Source organism: Meles meles, chromosome X, assembly GCF_922984935.1.
Source record: "Meles meles chromosome X, mMelMel3.1 paternal haplotype, whole genome shotgun sequence".
Taxonomy (NCBI): Eukaryota; Metazoa; Chordata; class Mammalia; order Carnivora; family Mustelidae; genus Meles; species Meles meles.
In genome coordinates, this window is record NC_060087.1 from 88,450,393 (window position 1) to 88,470,560 (window position 20,168).

The 20,168-nt window shown below is 39.5% G+C and overlaps 1 pseudogene; it reads left to right on the forward strand.

The window, feature by feature from the left end:
• The first annotated feature begins 16,804 nt into the window (after nucleotides 1–16,804).
• On the forward strand, nucleotides 16,805–18,337 carry LOC123934711 (annotated as a pseudogene).
• The last annotated feature ends 1,831 nt before the right edge of the window (nucleotides 18,338–20,168 follow it).

A 20,168-nucleotide genomic window follows, 5' to 3' on the forward strand; every position in this document is an offset into this window, starting at 1 on the left:
AAACTAGACAGCTATATGCAAAAGAATGAAACTGGACCATTTCTCACACCACACGCAAAAATAAATCCAAAATGGATAAAAGACCTAAATGTGAGACGTGAAACCATAAATATCTTAGAGGACAATACATACAGTAACCTCTTTGACATCAGCAGTAGCCACTTCTTTCTAGATATGCCGCCTGAGGTAAGGGAAACAGAAGCAAAAAGAAACTACCGGGACTAAATCAAAATAAAATTCTTTTGCACAACAAAAGGAATGATCAACAAAACTAAAAGGCAACCAGTGGAATGGGAGAAGATATTTGCAAATGACTTATCTGAAAAAGGGTTAGTATCCAAAACATATAAAGAACTTACACAACTCAACACCAAAAAACTCCCTACAAATAATCTAATTAAAAAATGGGTGGAAGACATGAACAGGCATTTCCCCAAAGAAGAAATCCAGATGACAACAAACACTACATGAAAAGATGCTCATCATCACTTATCATTAGGAAAATGCAAATCAAAACTACAATGAGATATCACCTCACACCTATCAGAATAGCTAAAATGAGGGGGAAAAACACAGGAAACAACAGGTTTTGGTGAGGAAGCACAGGAAAAGGAAATCTCTTGCACTGTTGGTGAGAATTCAAACTGGTAGAGCCAGTGTAGAAAATAGCATGGAAGTTCATCAAAAGTCAAAAACAGATCTACCCTGTTATCCAGTAATTCCACTACTGGGTATTTACCCAAAGAATACAAAAATAGTAATTGAAAGGAATACATGGTCCCTGATGTGTGTGAGTGTGTGTGTGTATAAATTATTCAGCCACAAGAAAGGATGAATTCTTGCCATTTGCAACAACATGGATGGATCTAGTGAGTATAATGTTAGGTGAAATAAACCAGCCAGAGAAAAACAGATACTATATGATTTTCTTATATAAAAATAAATATATTAAAAAAAAACAAGTGAACAAAGGAAATAAAAGAATCAAAACAAAAAAAAAAAAATAGACTCAACTATAGAGAACCAATTGATGGTTACCAGAGGGGAGTTAGGTAGGGGGATGGGGGCAGTAGTGAAGGGGATTAAGAGTACACTTATCTTGAGCACTAATATATAGAATTTGTGAATGACCTTATTATACACTTGAAACTAATATAACATTGTATATTAACTATATTGGAATTAAAATAAAATATATATAATGTCCTCCAGGTTTGACCATGTTGTCACAAATGGTAGGATTTTCTTCTTTTTATGGCTGGATAATATTCCACTGTATAATATATGAACCATACTAATGCCATCTTGGAAAAATCCACCAAGATGACCACTATGTGACCTAAAACCTTCTTGAGCATAGCCCTCCCCCACCATTCTTTCTTCTTGTCTAAACACACATAATAATCCTTATGTATATCCTTGGGGCATAACATCCTTGATCTCCCTTCACAGACAATAATGATATACAACGATTTCTCAAATATTTCCTCCCTTGTGGTCTCCAGCACCTCCCCCAGGCTCTCAACCTATAAAACCAGATCATAGAGAAGGTGGAGTTGCAGAGATAAACTCATTTTGCAACCACCTAACACATGCTTCCATCCATAAGTCACTTTAATAAATCATTTTTTGTGAAGCTAGATTTATTAGGTTTCTTATTCCATTGTACAGTTCTTTTGGCCTTTGTAAGTTATTTTGTATATATCTCCCTATCATGGACATATACATATATGCACCATATTTTCTTTATCCACCTATCAATGGACACCTAGGTTGTTTCCATATCTTGACTATTATGAATAATGTTGCAATGAACATGGAAATGCAAATATCTCTTTGAGATGTTCAAAATACTTAAGTATCTAAGCTACTTAAAATAAAAGACAAACTCAAACTTTTTTTATTGTGTTATGTTAGTTACCATAAAATACACCATTAGTTTTTGATGCAGTGTTCCGAGATTCATTGTTTATGTACAACCCCCCGTGCTCCATGCAATACTTACCATCCTTAATACCCACCACTACGCTCACCCATTCCCCTCCCTTCTAAAACCCTCAGTTTGTTTCTCAGAGTCCACGGTCTCCCATGGTTCATCTGCCCCTCTTATTTCCCCAATTCACTTTTCCTTTCCTTCTCTTACTGTCTTCCATGTTATTCCTTATGTTCCATAAGTAAGTGAAACCATATGATAATTGACTTTTTCTGCTTGACTTATTTCACTCAGCATAATCTCCTCCTGTCTCATCCATGTTGATGCAAAAGTTGGGTATTCATCCTTTCTGATGGCTGAGTAATATTCCATTGTATATATGGACCACATCTTTATCCATTCATCTGATGAAGGGCATCTCAGCTCTTGCCACAGTTTGGCTATTGTGGACGTTGCTGCTATGAACACTGAGGTACATATGGCCCTTCTTTTCACTACATCTGTTTTTTGGGGGTAAATACCCAGTAGCAAACTCAGACTTTTTAACCAGAGAATTAGTGATTAAACCCCATATATCTGAGAAAAATGTATTCCTCCAAAACCTTGTAGAGGGTATATTCTGAAGACCCAAGACAATAATCAATAACACCTCTCAAATGATTCAAGAATGGGACAAAGATATTATTTATATAATGTATACAGTTATGCATTATTTTATGAAACACTGAAAAGTGTTTTCATGCCCATTACTTTATCTCATCCTCAGAACACCCTTGTGATGTAATTAGGGTACCATTTCTCTAACTTGACAGGTAATAAAATCAAGGCCTAGAAATAGCAAGGAACACAACAAGGTCACATCAGGGAGACATTTATGAAACCAAGTTGAGACCTCAGATTGGGATTGGGACTCACTTTTATTGTCTTTATGAAGGAGTTGGATTAGAAGATTTCTGCATTTAATTCCAGATTGGAACCAATTGTTTATGGCAATATATTATTTCTTCCTTCATAAGAACAGAGTAAAGTTAAAATCATTGATATTTGGTTGGAGTGATGAAGGGAATGTACCAATAATTATTTTCTAAAAGGTGGTATTTTAAAAATAATTTACTATGCTTTTTGCAAATAAACATTTTTAGTTAAATTTTTTTACTTTCCAAAATAAGAATGAAACGGTTTTACTTCTCCATAATTTTAAGAATTATTTACATCTGAGGTTTTGACTTAGTGGACTGCAGAAAGTCTGAGAATGCTTGGTCAGAAATCACTATAGGAAGACTGCCTTTTTCAATCTGCCATGTTTACCTTTAGAGAAATATCCCTCTCTTTTTGTTCATTCTTTGGAGGCTCAGTGTGAATTTGACAATGTTTATTCCAACTCTTGTTTTCTAACACTACTTCAACTTTCCATTCTGATTATATTAATTTCAACATTGTATGCTCCTAGTAGTTTTATTTATATTCAATTAGCAGACATATAGTACATCATTAGTTTCAGATGTAGAGTTCCTTAATTCATCAGTTGCATATAACATCCAGTGCTCATCACATCGTATATCCTCCTTAATACCCACCACCCAGTACCCCATCCACCCACCCACCTTCCTGCCAGCAACCCTATTTGTTTCCTATAGTCTCTCATTGTTTTTATCCCTTTTGGATTTCTTCCCATTCAGTTTTCCCTTCCTTCCCCTATGATCCTCTGCACTGTTTTGAAAACTCCACAAATGAATCAAACCATATGATAATTGTCTTTCTCTGATTACTTATTTCATTCAGCAAAATAGCCTTCAGTTCCACCCTTGTCTGTCTAAACAGTGAGATTTCATCCTTTCTGATGGCTGAATAATATTCCATTGTACTATCCTTATTAGTATTTCTGTTGATGAACATCTGGACTCTTTCCATAGTTTGGCTATGGTGGACATTGCTGCTATAAACATTGGGGTACAGGTGTACCTTTGAATCATTAAATTTGTATATTTGGGGGTAAATACCTAGTAAATGCAATTGCTGGGTCATAGGGTAGCTCTATTTTTAACTTCCATTCTGTTTTTCCAAGTAGATGTACTAGCTTGCATTCCCATCAACAGTGTGAGAGGTTTCCCCTTTCTCTGCATCCTCACCAAAATGTGTTATTTCCTGACTGGTTAATTTTAGCCATTCTGAATTGTATGAGGTGGTATCTCATTGTGGTTTTGATTTGTATTTCCCTGACGCCAATGATGTTGAGCATTTTTTCATTTGTCTGTGGGTCTTTTGTATGTCTTCTTTGGAGAAATATCTGTTCACATCTTCAGTCCATTTGTTAACGGGATTATTTGTTTTTTAGGTGTTGACTTTGAGAATACTTAATAGATCTTGGATACTAGCCCTTTATCTGATATGTCATTTGCAAATATCTTCCCCAATTCTCTAGGCTGTCTTTTAGTTTTGTTGATTGTTTACTTTGCTGTGCAAAAGGTTTTATCTTGATGAACTCCCAAAAGTTCATTTTTACTTTTGTTTCCCTTGCCTTTGGAGACTTTAGAAAAGTGTCTAGCCAGAAGTTGCTGTAGCTCAGGTCAAAGAGGTTGCTGCCTATGTTCTCTTCTAGGATTTTGATGGATTCCTGTCTCACATTTATCTTTTATCAATTTTGAGTTTATCTTTGGGTATGTGTAGGAAAATGGTCCAGTTTCATTCTCCTGCATTTGGCTGTCCAATTTTTCCAGTATTATCTGTTGAAAAGACTGTCCTTTTCCATTGGGTAGTCTTTCCTGCTTTTTCAAAGAGTAGTTGACCATAGAATTTAGAGTCCATTTCTGGATTCTCTATTCTGTTCCATCGATCTGTGTGTCTGTTTTTGTGCCAGTACCTTACTCTTTTGGTAATTACAGCATTTTAATAGATCTTGAAGTCCTGCATTGTGATGCCACTAGTGTTGGTTTTGTTTTCCAACATTCCTCTGGCTATTTGGGGTCATTTCTGTTTCCATACAAAGTTTAGGATTATTTTTTCCAACTTTGTGAAAAGTGTTCATGGTATTTTGATAGGGATTGCATTGAATGTGTAGATTGCTCTGGGTAGCATAGACATTTTAATGATACTTGTTATTCCAATGCATGAGCATGTGATTTTTTCCATTTTATTCTGTCTTCCTCAATTTCTTTCATAAATGTTCTATAGATTTTAGAGTACAGATCCTTGGTTAGGCTTATTCCTAGGTTTCTCATGGTTTTTGGAGCAAAATTCTTCAGTCTCATTGTCAGTGTATACGAATGCAACTGATTTCTGTGCATTGATTTTATATCCTGCCACTTTGCTGAATTCATGTATGAATTCTAACAATTTCAGGGTAGAGTCTTTCGGATTTTCCACATTAAAAAGTATCATGTAATCTGTGAAGAGTAAGAGTTTGAATTCTTCTTTACCAATTTGAATGCTTTATATTCTGTTGTTGTTGTTTTCTGATTGCTGAGGCTAGAACTTCTGATACTATGTTGAACAACAGTGCTGAGAGTGGATATCACTGTCTTGCTCCTGACCTTAGGCGAAGAGCTCTCAGGTTTTCTCCATTGAGGATGATATTTGCTGTTGGTTTCTCATATATGGCTTTTATGATATTCAGCTATGTTCCTTTTATCCCTACATTGCAGAGAGTTTTAATCAAAAAAGATGCTATATTTTCCCAAATGCTTTTTCTGCATTAATTCAGAGGATCATATGGTTCCTGTCCTTTTTTTCTTTCCTTTATTAATGTGTGTATCACATTCATTCATTTGTGGATGTTGAACTACCCTTACATCCCAGGAATAAATCCCACTTGGTCATGGTGAATAATCTTTTTAATGTACTGTTGGATCCTATTGACTAGTATCTCGGTGAGAATTTTTGTATCTATGTTCATCAGGGATATTGGTCTATAATTTTCTTTTTTGGTGGGATCTTTGTCTGGTTTGGAGATTAAGGTAATGCTGGACTCATAGGATGAGTTTGGAATTTTTCTTTCCATTTCCATTTTTTAAGTACCTTCAGAAAAATAGGTACTACTTTTTTATATCTTTGGTAAAATTCTCCTGAGAAGCCATCTGGCCCTGGACTCTGGATTGTTGGGAGATTTTGATTACTACTTCAATTTCCTTGCTGGCAATTGATCCATTCAGGTTTCTATTTCTTTTTGTTTCAGTTTTGGTAGATTATATGTTTCTAGGAATGCATCCGTTTCTTCCAGATGGCCTAAATTTTTGGTGTATAGTTGTTCATAATATGCTCTTATAATTGTATTTTCTTGATGTTGGTTGTGATCTCTCCTCTTTCATTCATGATTTTACTTATTTAGGTCCTTTCTTTTCTCTTTTTGGTAATTCTGGCCAGGGTGTGTCAATCTTATTAATTTGGGAGAGTGATTGCCCAATCCTGCAGCAGTTTGCAGTTTATGGCAACACTGATCTGAAAGCCAGCTCTTGGGTTCACTGATTGCAGCCTGCTTCCCAGTTCAATGTTTGTGAACTCTGCCAAACTCAGGCAGCCCTTTACTTTCAGTAATCCCAGGGATCCTGAGACACTGTCCCACCAATGATTCTGCTTCACTTTGCCACCCGAGCACCTTTCAGGAAGAACTGTCCCTCACCAGAGCAGACTTCTGAAAGTTGTAATTTTGGGCTCTGTTGCTATATCAATTTCCAGTAGCCAATTACAAAGGCTACTGCCCCCCTCGGCCTATCTTCCAATATATCCCCTTAGGTTCACTTCTCCACACCTCCTATCTTGCAAAAATTGATCACTTTTCTATTTGTAGAATTGCAGCAAATCGTCTCTTAAATTTCTGGTTTAATTCACAGGTGTTCAGAATGATTTGATAACTATCAAACTGAATTCAAGGGACCAGATGAATCTAGGGTTCCCTACGCTTTTTCCATCTCCTTTCCTCATTCCAAGTAGTTTTAATGCTACAAAATCGTCCCAATTCTCTGTCCCTCTCTTATCTGAGGATTTTACAATTACTGCTACTTGATTTATCCAATTAAAAAAAATAACTGGTCGCTATTGGCGTAAGCAAGCCCCAGAAGGAAACTGGGAAATAAATCAGTTCATATACCCCAAAGTACTCTCATATCTGGACACTGAGTCTCAAAGATAGAACAAAGAAGTGGGGACTTGTGCAGGATTAAAGAGTAACTCAAATAGTACTTTAGGGCCTAGAGGGGAGCTGAAGGCCCCCATCAGCCATTGGACCACAAACATGTCAATCATTGCTTCTCAGCAAATGAGCTTTGAGCTCATGGTGGAAGAAGTGGTCCCTTGCTGAACCTTTCAAGTTCCTCCTCCCGTCACCAGCCCAACAGAATCTTTCCCGCCTTGTCCACTGCCCCCTCGGGCACAGTCTTGGTTGGCTGTTGCTTGGGCTGCCCCTCTGCGCTTCCTGTTGCGGGACTTCCACGGGCACCTTCACAGACTGTTTGTTGGACCGTCTGAAGTCATCTTCTCTGCCACCCCCACCGCCTCCTGACAGGTCCTGCTGCCAACAGCCTCCCCTCAGGGGCAGTCACTTCAGCGGCCGCCATCTTCACCGCAGTTGTCGCGGCAGCACAATCAAAGCTCCAGTTGAGGCACTGACTGGCGAGTCCCTCCTGCCATGTCTGCCACAGAGGAGCAAAGTCTGATTCCAGGTGGCCAGGACCCCAGACCCGTTGGGGTCCCGGTGTCCCCTTCAGAAGGGGTGGATGGGGTCGAGGAAGCCACAGCCTTCCTGGCTTCCGAAGGGGTTTCCCGAGCCCTTTCTGAGGAGGAGGGTGGGCAAGATGCTGCCCAGGCTGCAGAAAAGAGCCAGGAGGTAAAGCTGGTAGAAGAGAAGGAGGAGGGGGAAGAGGACGAGGAAGAGCAGGAAGAAGAGGAGGAGGAAGAGGAGTTCGAATTCGAGTTTGGAGATCAGGAAGACTATGAGTACCAGTCGCCAGAGTTTGAGTTTGAGTTTGGGAACCAGGAGGAGTCTGACTATGAGTCAGAAGAGGAGGGTGAAAACGAGGAAGAGAATGAGGAGGAAGAGGAAGAGACTGAACAGGAGGAAGACAATGGCCAAGAGCCCGCAGACGTTCCAGAAGTCGTCGCAGCCGCTCCTGAGACCCCCATGGCACGGTTTCGGTCCCTCTTCAGGTCTCTGCTCCATTCCCTTCTACACCGTATCCATGATAATGACCATGTCCTGGTCCAGCCCCATGCAGCCTGCATGGGAATCAGGCGCCACTCCCGGGAGCCTGAGGACCCTGGGGAGGGACCAGCGCCTCCAGAGGTGGAAGAGCCAGCAGAAGGACCAGCTCCCCAGGACCAGGAGCACCCGAGAGAGGAAGCGGAGGTCCGGGTGGGCGAGTACCAGGCAGAGGGCACCTCGCCCTGGGAGCCGCAGGAACCAAGAGAGGAGGCTGTAGCCCAAAAGGCAGAGGAACCTACAGCAGAGGCTCACGGAAAAGAGGACGAGGCCCTGGGCGATGCCTCCAAGTCCTCGGAAGCTGGGGCCTGTGCCCCCGACAAGGTCCAGGTTGGCGCGTGGCCGTCAAGTCCTCGGGCCCTTGCAGCCCCCCTTGGGGCACCCAGCTCAAAGGCAGGCGGTGCTCAGCACTTGCCTTTAGCGGTGAAGCAGCGGGTCAAAGCTCTCAAAAATCTTCAGGCCCAATATGCACAAGTGGAAGCTCAATTCTACAGAGATTTTCACGATCTAGAGAAAAAGTATGCGGCCTTCTACCAGCCTTTGTTTGATAAGAGATCTGAGATCGTCAATGCCATCTATGAGCCCACAGAAGGTGAATGTCAGTGGCAAGTAGGTGTCCAGGAAGGCGCGTGGGGGGAAATGGAAAGAGAGCCTGCGGGAAAAGGGCCAACAAACGGCATACCTCACTTTTGGTTGACGGCTTTTAAAAATGTGAAGATCCTTGGGAGGATGATCCGAAAAAATGATGAACTTGTACTAGAGCACCTGAAAGATGTAAAAATTAAATTTTCAGGGTTCGAGGAACCAATGAGCTTCACCATAGAATTTATCTTCAAGTCCAACGAATACTTTTTCAATGAAATCCTGACTAAAACATACCAAATGCGATCAGACCCAGATGATTCTGATCCCTTCTTCTCCAAAGGCCCAGAAATTATCAGCAGCACAGGATGTGAGATCTACTGGAAAGAGGGGAGAAATGTCACCATGAAAACGAGCAAGCTGCAGAAATGTGAGGACCGCAGAAGCATTGTATCCACCACTAAGAAGACGCCCAGCTATTCTTTCTTCACCTACTTCTATCCTCCTGATTCTCCCGAGGGCAGAGTAGTCGATGTCGCCACCGATTATAAATTGGGCTATTTTTTCCGTGAAGTTCTGGTCCCGAAGTCCGTATTATTCTTCACCAATGAAGCCAGTGAATATAAGTGCGGAAGCTCTGATGATGAGGCCCGAGAAGCTGGAGGTGAGGAAAAGAAAGCAGAAGAGATCAGAAATGAAGAACCTGAAAAAGGGCCTGAAAAGCATCTGGACCCAGGAGAGAGCAGTTCCTGAGAACCCAGGTATCTGTGCGCAGCTTTGTGTATCATCCCACCATGCCTGACATACATCGACTACGCGTCTAACTTTTCTCAGTAAAGTAAATAACAAAATGTCAAAAATTTAGTTCTGTGAGCCAGTTCGATGTTAATTTTGGATATCGGTGTAGAATGCAGCATATTCTGAAATGCACTTCATTCACAGCTTCAAGTCCTTTCAGTTGCAGCTGTAAGTCTTCAACAGGTGGGAGATATGGCAGCCTGGTAGCAGAGACCAATGCTTGTTTAGAACACGGTTGCCAGAACAAGCGGCTAAAGGAACATAAATCAATACCAGCTGGGCTTTCAACATACAGCCACAGACATATGGTCTCTTATGCTAAGTAGGAGACGATTCCTTTGAGAATGTGACTATCACAGGAATCGTAAGAATTTTATTTAGAATTTTATTTATTTGTTTATCAGCCATTTAATAATTGATGCCTAAACCATTTGTTCAGTTGTAAATGTTTATATTTCAGGGGACAGTGAAAAGAAAACAACAGCAGTCATGGTAAGATTATTGTTAATCGCTGGATTGATAATTAACTCAATGTATATCCAACATATTTTGTTGTTTCCTTTTACTTTCCTCTTTTACAGATATTGGAACTTGGGGTCTGGGAGGTAAATGAGTGTAGTTTATGGATAGAGCATAGGCCTTCGAAATCAAAGAAATGTGTAAATACCAGAATGTTGTCTCACAGCAAACAAACAAGACTTTTTGGTTTGGCAAATAGCAGTTGATTTTGGTGTGTCACAGAATGGAGGACCCAGAGTATGCAAAAGCACCCTTACACCGAGGGGTCTGGGTTACAGGAGAGATACATGATTTCTCATTTTAGCTCAGGCATAAATAGGATTGGCTATTCTTAGACTTAGAAAGCCACTGTTGCGTTTCAATCAAGTTCAGTTGTTAATTGTCTCTTATTTCATCTACAGTTTGGAGGCATAGTAAGACATGAATGAAGAAAGCCACAATGAATTTGTTCTTCAAGGAATGGAGATTTTCTGATATTTATTTGTCTTTTAAAGTTTTATCACCACTGGTTTTGTTCTAATGTCACCATATATTTGAGAGATAATACAGCATTTTGAAGTTGAAAATAAAAGTTTGTTTAAAATGAATAAGCTGCAGACTCTTTAGATATATTACAATGACTTAAATCTATCTTTGTATGTTTTTATTTTGGCCACCTGACTATTATTTAAAGGAATCACTTTCAATCATCTGGTAAGCCTGTTTTAGGTTCTTTTATTCATCCTCCAATTAATTAAAAACTTATAAAGAATTTATATAAAGAAAGATGAGGTTGTCCCTACTGTATTCTTTTTTTTAAAGATTTTATTTATTTGACAGAGAGAGATCGCAAGTAGGCAGAGAGGCCGGCAGAGAGAGAGAGAGAGAGAATCAGGCTCCCTGCTGAGCAGAGATCCAAATGCGGCACTGGATCCTCGGACCCTGAGATCATGACCTGAGCTGAAGGCAGAAGCTTAACCCACTGAGCCACCCAGGAGCCCCCTGTTGTATTCTTTTGAAGTACCTGATGGATGACGTAGCTTACCTGAAGACCAGATGGTGCTGGTTGTTACTGGGCTGATATGGACCAGCAGCAGCATCATCACCTGAGAACTTGTTAGGAATGCAAATCCTCATGCCTCACTCCATAACTTCTGAATTGGTAAATCTAATGCTGGGCCAGCAGTCATAGTTTAAAAGTTCCCCCAGGTGATTCTGAATCTCAATAATGTTTGAGAACCATTCATTTCAAGCAATTCCAAGGGGAAACCAAGCTTCATCTTTGGTAGGAGCAGCATTAACTCAGTGATGTGGAGCTGTTTCGGATAGACAGTAAAGTCTGAGCTGGGGATGAGAGTGGAATTCTCCAAGACCTGGAACACAGATAAAGACCCCCTAGAAGGACAAACTTTGGATGGTTGCAGTGAAAAATAATGCATAAGAGAACCATCTCATTCCAGAAGAATACAAATACTATGACACAATGTATATGAATTTTCAAAACATGCAAAATAAACGTATTGATTATGGATACATATATATGTAGCAAAAAGTAAGCATTGGAAATGCAGGCATATATAGAATGCAGAAAGGGCTATAATGCAATGATAAAGAGCCTTTTTAGGACACTGGTTATGTCTTGTGTAAAGGGATAGTGGAGAATTCAATTGGGGAGGGGCTGTCTTAGTTGTCTACTTCTGTCACAAAAAAATTACACAATGTGGGTGGCCTAAAACAGAACTTCATACCCTCGTATTCTGGGGGCTGATTCTGGCAGTTCTGGAGTTCTGGAGTTCTGATTTCAGGTGAAATCAGGTTGAGGACACAGACATATTTCCTTCTAAGATCCAGGAGAGAATATTCCTGTTTCTTCTAGATTCTGGTGATTTCTGAAATTCCTCTGTTTTTGGCAGCTTAACTCCAATATCTGCCTCCATTTTCATATGACCTTCCCTGTGAGTCTGTGACTCAATTCTGCCTCTCCTTTCTCTTATGTTCACATCAGTCATTGGGGTTAGGCTCACCATAAATCCAGGTTGAGTTCACCTTTTGTGTCTCTTAGCCACGTTATATTTACAAAGACCCTGTTTCTAAATAAAGTCACATTTACAGGGACCAGATATGAGGACGTGAAAAATACCTTCTTGGAAAATTCAGTTTAACCCACTACAGATATGCAGCGGGCTTCAACTGTATTTGTAATGTTCTATTTCTTGAGTAGAGTGGTGGGTAAATGGATGTAGTAGTGTCTATACCATAGACTGTGTAGGTCTGAAATATTTCCTAATAAAAATGACAATGAATTAAAGAGGGCAAGGAGAAAAGGGGCCTAAAATCTGGAAGCTGTTTAAGGAAAACAAAGTCTCAGTTTACCAGAGTAGAGGATCAGAAGAAGGCCAGAAATTTGATGGGAGACGATCCTGTTTCTACATTTGTATAAGACTGCCTAGGTGCTTGTATTTGGCATCAATACCTTTTTCCTTCATACTCTGTGATAGCATTTTCATGTTCTGACTAATATTAAAGTGATCTATATATGTGTATTTGTGTGTGTGTGTGTGTGTTTGTGTATGTGTGTATCTACTGCTCTACCCCTTCAGACACTGTACACATTTTGAAATTCTGAATAATTGCAACCTTAGAGGGTTTAATTTATCCTTCCTTCCCCAAATATCAAGCACTCTGTTCTCCCCCTTCCTAGGTGCTCAGTTAATGCACCCCCAATCTTTCCTTTTCACCAGTGTTGGCATTTTAAAATGTATTATTACAAGAGTGCCTGGGCTGTTCAGTCCGCTAAGCATCTGACTCGATTTTGGCTCAGGTCATGATCTCAGGGTTGTGAGTCAAGCCTTGCATCGGGCTCTGCACTTGGCAGGGATTCTGCTTGGGATTGTCTCTCTCCCTCCCTCTCTGCCCCTTCCCCCTTCTCTCTAAAATAAATAAATAAGTTTTTAAAAAGAAATAAAATGTGTTATCACATAGTACTTCTTATGACTAGAACTACATGATGAGAGAATGTATAGGACTCTCTGTCAGCATCATTTAAATGGAAAGAGCAGAGCAAATAGACAACCATCCATGAGTGTGATTTGAAGGCCCTCAGTTTGTGTCTGATTGGTTAATTCATGCTGTACCAGTTATTAAATACAGCATTTTTCTTAGACCCTATCAAAAGAGGCCCATCTCCTAAACGTTATGCTTTTAAGGCTCTCTTTGGTTCTCTTGGTGATAGGTTCTTCCCACAGGGCCAAAAGCCCAGTCTTGGGACCAAAGGAATACATGCACCCTCTGTACCCTAGCCCCCTCCATATCATCCTCAAGATACCTGGGACACCTAAACTCTTCATCTGAATGGACCCAAGCCTACTTCCAGTACCAGCATGCCTTTCACTGGGGCTTGGTTTTCTACTGTTTGAGGACTAACTGCACTGTTGTTGTATGTACTTCCAGGTGGCTATGGGGAGGGGTCGTGGCTGTACATGAGGAACAGTTAATGAGTTGCCCAGGTTCTCCACATACACACAGATGAGTCCTCAAATTGGGGGGATAAAACTCGGGGTGGGAAGAGAAGGCAGACTGACTAAAGCCTGAGGCCTAGTCTAGGGCATTGGACATAGAGGGTTGTTGGTAGTTCCTCCCACACTGAAGGCTCAAAAGTTAGAGCAGTCTATGAATTCAAAACCCAAACTGGACCTTTCAGGACATTATAAAGTTATATTTGCCAAGGCATATTTGTACAGTTAATTGGTTGACTTAAACATTTCACATAATTAGGAATATGGCATATAAGCCCCCACTTGAAGTTTTGCCCCCAACTTTGCACATTTTATAAATGTTATAGTTGGTTCATTTTAAACATTTGGTGTTTACTTTTTTCCTTCATGAGCTATCAGGCCCTCTCTCTGGTGTTTTGTGCTGCTTCAAGGTAACCACATGACTAGGTCAGATGAAACAGATGGGGTCCTGGTTGTGCACTTGTCCCACTACCCCAGGCCTAATTGTGTTTTTCTTTTGGTTCCCTTAAAATACAGTTAAGTATGACAAATACTTAAAACGTACAACTCCAGGAATAGGCCCTACCCATTCTTAACAAATGGACTGCGTGGGTTCTCTGCTGCCATTTGGTGGCTTTCACTGGTATCTAATAGGTATTGAAATGTATTCCCCTGATGGAGTGCCATCCCTATGTAAGTAGGAGTTTCTCGCTACGTAATAATAGTTCTTGAGTCCAAGATCCTTCACGTTTTTCAATAACTGGGATGCTTGCACCCAGACAGTGCGTTGTTATTTATGGTGAAGGAGATCTAATGGTGCACTAATGGACATGGCATTCAGGTGACCACTTCATGTCCCTTTTCATGCTCATGCTCTTGGCATTTTGATGTGGAATGGGCTTCTAAAGAGGGGACTAATAAAGATTGCTGGAAGTTCCACTTCTGGCATGATAGCTTGAGGAGCTCTATGAATGTGCTCTCCAATGAAACTGAAAAAATTAGCTAAAAAAGATCAAACTATCTAAATTATCTAGAAATGGTCCTGAGGGCATATAGCAAGTACAGAAACATTTATTCAAGAATATCTAGTAAGATTTGGTAAGGACAGTGAGAGTCTGGTATTTGAGCAAAGACCCAAAACCTCCTTTCCCCTGTTAAATCAGCAAGAGAGAAACTCCACTCCAGCTCGGTACAACCAAGAAAACAGGGCCTCTTCTTCCCACAAAGAAGCCAGAGTGAGAGTGATCTTTCCAGAGAAGACAGAGCATCAGAGTTTCTCATATTGCCCCAAGCTACCTGTTGCTGAGTCTAAGTCTAGAGGAATACAGTCCAGAGTTGGGGGTTCCCATCTTCCATGCAGTCTTCATTCATAGGATTATCTTGGATGAAGCACTGCTGAGAATACCGGGACCCCAATTTGGTAAGAGACTCTATATTGGGTAAAGCAAGCCAAGAAGACCTGAAACTACTGTCCCTTTCCACTGAAGGCCCAGATCCTAAAGCACAAGTGTCACTCATTGAAAAGTTCACCATTCCCAGCTCTACATCTATAGCTCGGAGGTTTTGGTTTTTTGTCCCCCAAAGAAGAAGAAAGCCATTAAACAGAGGTCTCTGCATCTCTTCCCAAGGGAAATAAATCATTTTTGCAATAGACTATGAAGAAGTTGAAGCCTATGGCCCTCTCAAAAAATAATGGAGTTTGTGGTTAAGAGCAATTAAGATGAAATTGATAGAATTATTCAAATTAAAAGCTGAACTGTAGGAAAGCTAGTTTACCAGAAAGAACCAGGAGGACAGCCAAGAAGAGCCCTACTGGAGTGAGAACAAATCTCAAACACTGGCTTCAAAACTATTTCACCAAAGGAACCCAAATTTAATTGGATCAGTCTATTGAGCAATTTATGCCCTATCTAGCATCTGGTGAAGATTACCAGCTGAATATGGACAGGGAAAGAGACAATCAAAGGGAGTCTTGCAATAGTCATCCTAGCGTGATTGCAGGCATATCAAAGCCAGTGCTTGGTTCCCTGAGGAGGAAAATCAGAGGTTTCATGCTTTGGGGGAGGGGGAGTAGACTTTGACAAAACAATCTAACCAGTCATTAAACAAATAAAAAAGCAAAGAACAATAACAAGCACCAGAGGGGGAACCAGTAGAAGAGTTGCTACAACATATTGCCTCAAATGTGCAGTTTCCCACAAAAAGGAAGAGACATGTAAAGAAGCAGGGAAGTTTGCCCCCAGTTTTGATTTACTCCTATTCACTTCATTGGTGAGAAAGGGCTGCTCCACACTAAGTATTATGGAATGGCCAAATGCACAATGCCTGACACCAGACAGATGAAATAAAACTGAAGTTTATTAATCAATGATACAGTTCCAAAGGAAATCATGGCAGTCCAAGCAAGACCACATGGCAGTCGTTCTTGGAATCAGAATTAGTAAACAGGGGTTGAGAGAGGCAGGCTTTGTAGGAACCAAAGTTTGAGGTGACCCTTAATCTTATGTGAGGATGTGGTGGTTTGAATAGTTTTGCAGTCTGTCAAGAAAGTGAAAACTATCAAGCTGAGGACTGGGTGGAGTGTAGCTGGTCTGGCTCTTAGGGGAGCTAGCAGGCTGGATAGGCTTTCCTTCTGGCTGGGGGGCATAATGGGCAACAACATAGGAAAACATAGCTAGGCTTTTAAGGCCGCATGTCAAGGCAGCACATAAATTTTTAAGCCTTCCAGGAAAAGCCCATAACATGGTGTGTGTAGGGTGGGGGGATGGTCAAAAGAAACTGCCTGGCTTTCCCTGTGGGTCCTGTTTGTGCAGGACCAAGGGGTCAGTAAGTGAGAGAAATTGTGAATGGCTGAAGTTGCTGCTGGTTCTATTGTTGTTGCAGGCTAAGCAGGAAAGACAACCTACATTGAGCAGTCAGGACCCGTCATTGGAGCCTGAAGATATATTTCTGGCATCACAATTTTACATGAAGCACCCATAAAAAGTCAAGCAGAGAGAGAGTCAAGTATCATATGGTTTCACTTATTTGTGGAGCATAACAAAGAACATGGGGGACATGGGGAGATGGAGAGGAGACGGGAGCTGAGGGAAATTGGAAGGGGAGATGAACCATGAGAGACTATGGACTCTGAAAAACAACCTGAGGGTTTTGAAGGGGCGGGCGGTGGGAGGTTGGAGAACCAGGTGGTGGGTAATAGGTAGGGCACGTATCGCATGGAGCACTGGGTGTGGTGCAAAAACAATGAATACTGTTATGCTGAAAATAAATAAATAAATAAATAAATAAATAAATAAATAAATAGAAAAGATGAGACCAAGAGCAAAGAAAGCTTCTTAGCAATCAAACCAAATCCAAGCACAATGTTTTGCCAGAGCAACAAGGAAATATTTGGATTTTATGAAAACCTACCTTTCGGAGGAGAAAATCCACAGAAGAATGAACTGGCTGGTTGACATCAAGCACAAGAGAGAAAATCCACTGAAACAAAGTAGAATTGGACTTAACATGGCTAACAATTTGACCACATCAACACCAGGAGCAGGAGAGAAGTCTGAGAAACATCTTGAAAGCTGGTGGTTATGAAATGACAAATCAGCATGTAAAGCAAAATGGGAAATAGAACATAATCCTTCCTCTGGCAATCTCTGGTAGACTATATTATTGGGTCCATATTTTCTCATGTCTTCCAATTTTAGTTTTTAACATTGAATAACTGACACATCAGGATTAGATTTTTTTTTCCATTTTATTTATTTTTTCAGCGTAACAGTTTTCATTCTTTTTGCACAACACCCAGTGCTCCATGCAAAACGTGCCCTCCCCATTACCCACCACCTGTTCCCCCAACCTCCCACCCCTGATCCTTCAAAACCCTCAGGTTGTTTTTCAGAGTCCATAGTCTCTTATGGTTCGCCTCCCCTCCCCAATGTCCATAGCCCGCTCCCCCTCTCCCTGCCAGGATTAGATTTTTTAGGACAGGCCGCACAACTGAAGAGATGGTAAAACCACTTGATGTGGAACAAGTGGGTAAGACCACTTCTGCTATTACTAAATCAACTAATGGAGCAGTTAATTCCAATAAAGCCATTCAAGTGAGGCTATTGATAATGGTTTAGAAGAAGCAGGAAAAATAGTTCTTTGGGATATCTCACCCTTTAAGCACCAGTAACTCTAGATACCCGTTATTCATCAGCTCATACAGAAGCCACCTATGAGTCAGACTGGGACGTATTTGACCTTTATTATGTCATGCAATTTGTTCTGCTACTAACAGAACAACTAAATAAGAAATCTGTTTTTCTACTGAAAAAAAGAAGCACACCAGAATTCTCCGGACATTTAGTTGTGTATAAAACACTACATGCACAGTAATCTAAATGAGCTAGGAGATGCAGACCTTACTTTCCCAGTCATTTCTAAGATATCATTGAGCAGATTTTGGTTAGATTAAGACGATACCTACAGGAATCCTGGAAACCAATATCTCAGATTATAAGACTGTGCTTTTTAATATTCCTAAAGCAATGATAACATCTAAATGTGTTAGACCTTAAAAAACAACTGACCAGGCACTGGCCTTTATGAGAGCATTATGTTCATTTACAAGAAACATATACTAAAGACTTATCCTTTCAAAAACTGTAATAGTTGACAAAACACCACAAGCCTTTACATATCATTTTTAATGGAATTATTATAGAAAGCTGGTTTGTAGATTAAAATATCAATGTACTCTTAAAAGTGATTTCATTTCTACAGAAACTTGTAAACTTGAATGAAGATTTTCAACCTCACATCAGAGGAAAATATTGCTTGCATGATTTGCTGTCTCCAGATTAAATACAAAGACTTGTCAAATCAATTAAGAGAGAGTGAAAAAAAAAAGAGAGAGTGAATACAAGGCTTCTCCCTTTTGAACTAAGGCACAACATTGTTATTACTATTGAAATTGTTCATTTTATGGCCCATCTTGCTTTTCTTAATTGTGGTGGTCAGTGATAATCAAAGGTTACAGAAAGAGACTCTATCTCAGATTGAATATATAGAGTAGTTAGGTTGAAACAAAAAAGTCTTTGAAACTCATGCAACTCTGAATGTTTAATGTATGGAACATCTGTAGTTTATATAGAATTACGATTCTGTCACAAATGCTTTTGACCTGTAGACACACAGGATTTTATAATTTTAAAAAAGATGAAATTTGATTTGTATTTTTTTTCTGTTTCGTGTTCAAACTGGATTCAAAGCCACTTTTCTTTTACTTTAAGATTCTCATCTTAATAGAAATTACCAGTAAATGTTGCTTAATAACTCTTTTCACATTTATTGACCTGCAATAGATTAGAATTTCATTATGTGTTTTAGCTGAAGCACTTCATTGCTTTTTTTAAATGGTCAATTTTGTTTTCTGTTTTTTTTTTTTACTATATACTTGAATGTTATTTGCCTACTTGTTTTGTTGGCATATTGCATATTTGTTTAAAAATCATCTCTACTTTCAGTCTATGTAAGTTTCATTTAGAAAGATGTGCATTTACACTTTGATTCCTACATATTTTCCTATAGGTGAAATCTTTTCAGAAATGAAGAGACTGAGTAGGTAAGACTATATGAATGATTTATACTTAAAAGATTTAAACTATTGTGATGGTTTATATCCCAAATGGTGATATCTTGCAATGGCAAACAAACTTAATGGATGAAGGTATGCCTTCTATGTCACTGTGCTCAGGAATCTTTAAGGAGAATGAGTTTGGCCACCGTTTGCCCCTAATTTGCTTCCTTTAGTTTCCTCCAGAAATGAAGTATTCTGCACAGTGACCCAAAATTTTCACTTAATTTGCATGGACTGACAGTACTTCTGTTATGTTCTCAGTGATAATCAGGTTAAAACTCTGTGTAACAGTTCTGGTTACTAATATATTGTATGCATAATCCTGTGACATAGCATACATTCAAGCCATAAATGTACTTAATATGCCTTCACAGTGGTTTTTCTCTGCTATAAGAAAGTGGTCTTTAAGGCTTGATTGTCCAGTACAACTATCATAAGAGGTTGATACTTTTATAATGATGCGTAATCTGCATTTAGGGAGGTAATTTTTTTAAAGCTCAACATTGTTATATGTAATAGAATGATTTGCCTATCAACTGCATTAACTTCCCTTAGCCTCAGGCTGCTTTTCTGTAATGGGTGCCACAGGCTCAGACTGCTTTTCTTTAACTGGTGTCAAAGAAAAAAACCTTTCTTCTAGAGAGAATTTTGATGTTTTCTATCTTGTTAAGAAAGTATAGTATCAGAAATTAAGATTAGACAAGTGGAAGTTGAGGAGTATTTCAATTATTTATTATGTATATTAATTGTTTACAAGGAAAACTTGTACTTTTTACATATTAGATGCAGTTTCATTTTCAAGTGAAAGCAAAGAGAGTATTTAATTTTGTATTATTTATTTTAAAACCATATGTTATAGCAATTTTCAGTGTATTTATGATTTTCACATTTCATCAAGTTGGGCATTTTCTTACTATATTACTTTTTTTTTCTATATTACCTTTTTATATGTACTCAGCATATATACTGAAGTGTTCAAAAATTAGCAGGTTCAACAAGCCTATCTTGAAGAAATTGCTTATTTATTAAAAAAATAACATTGAATCTTGGAACACT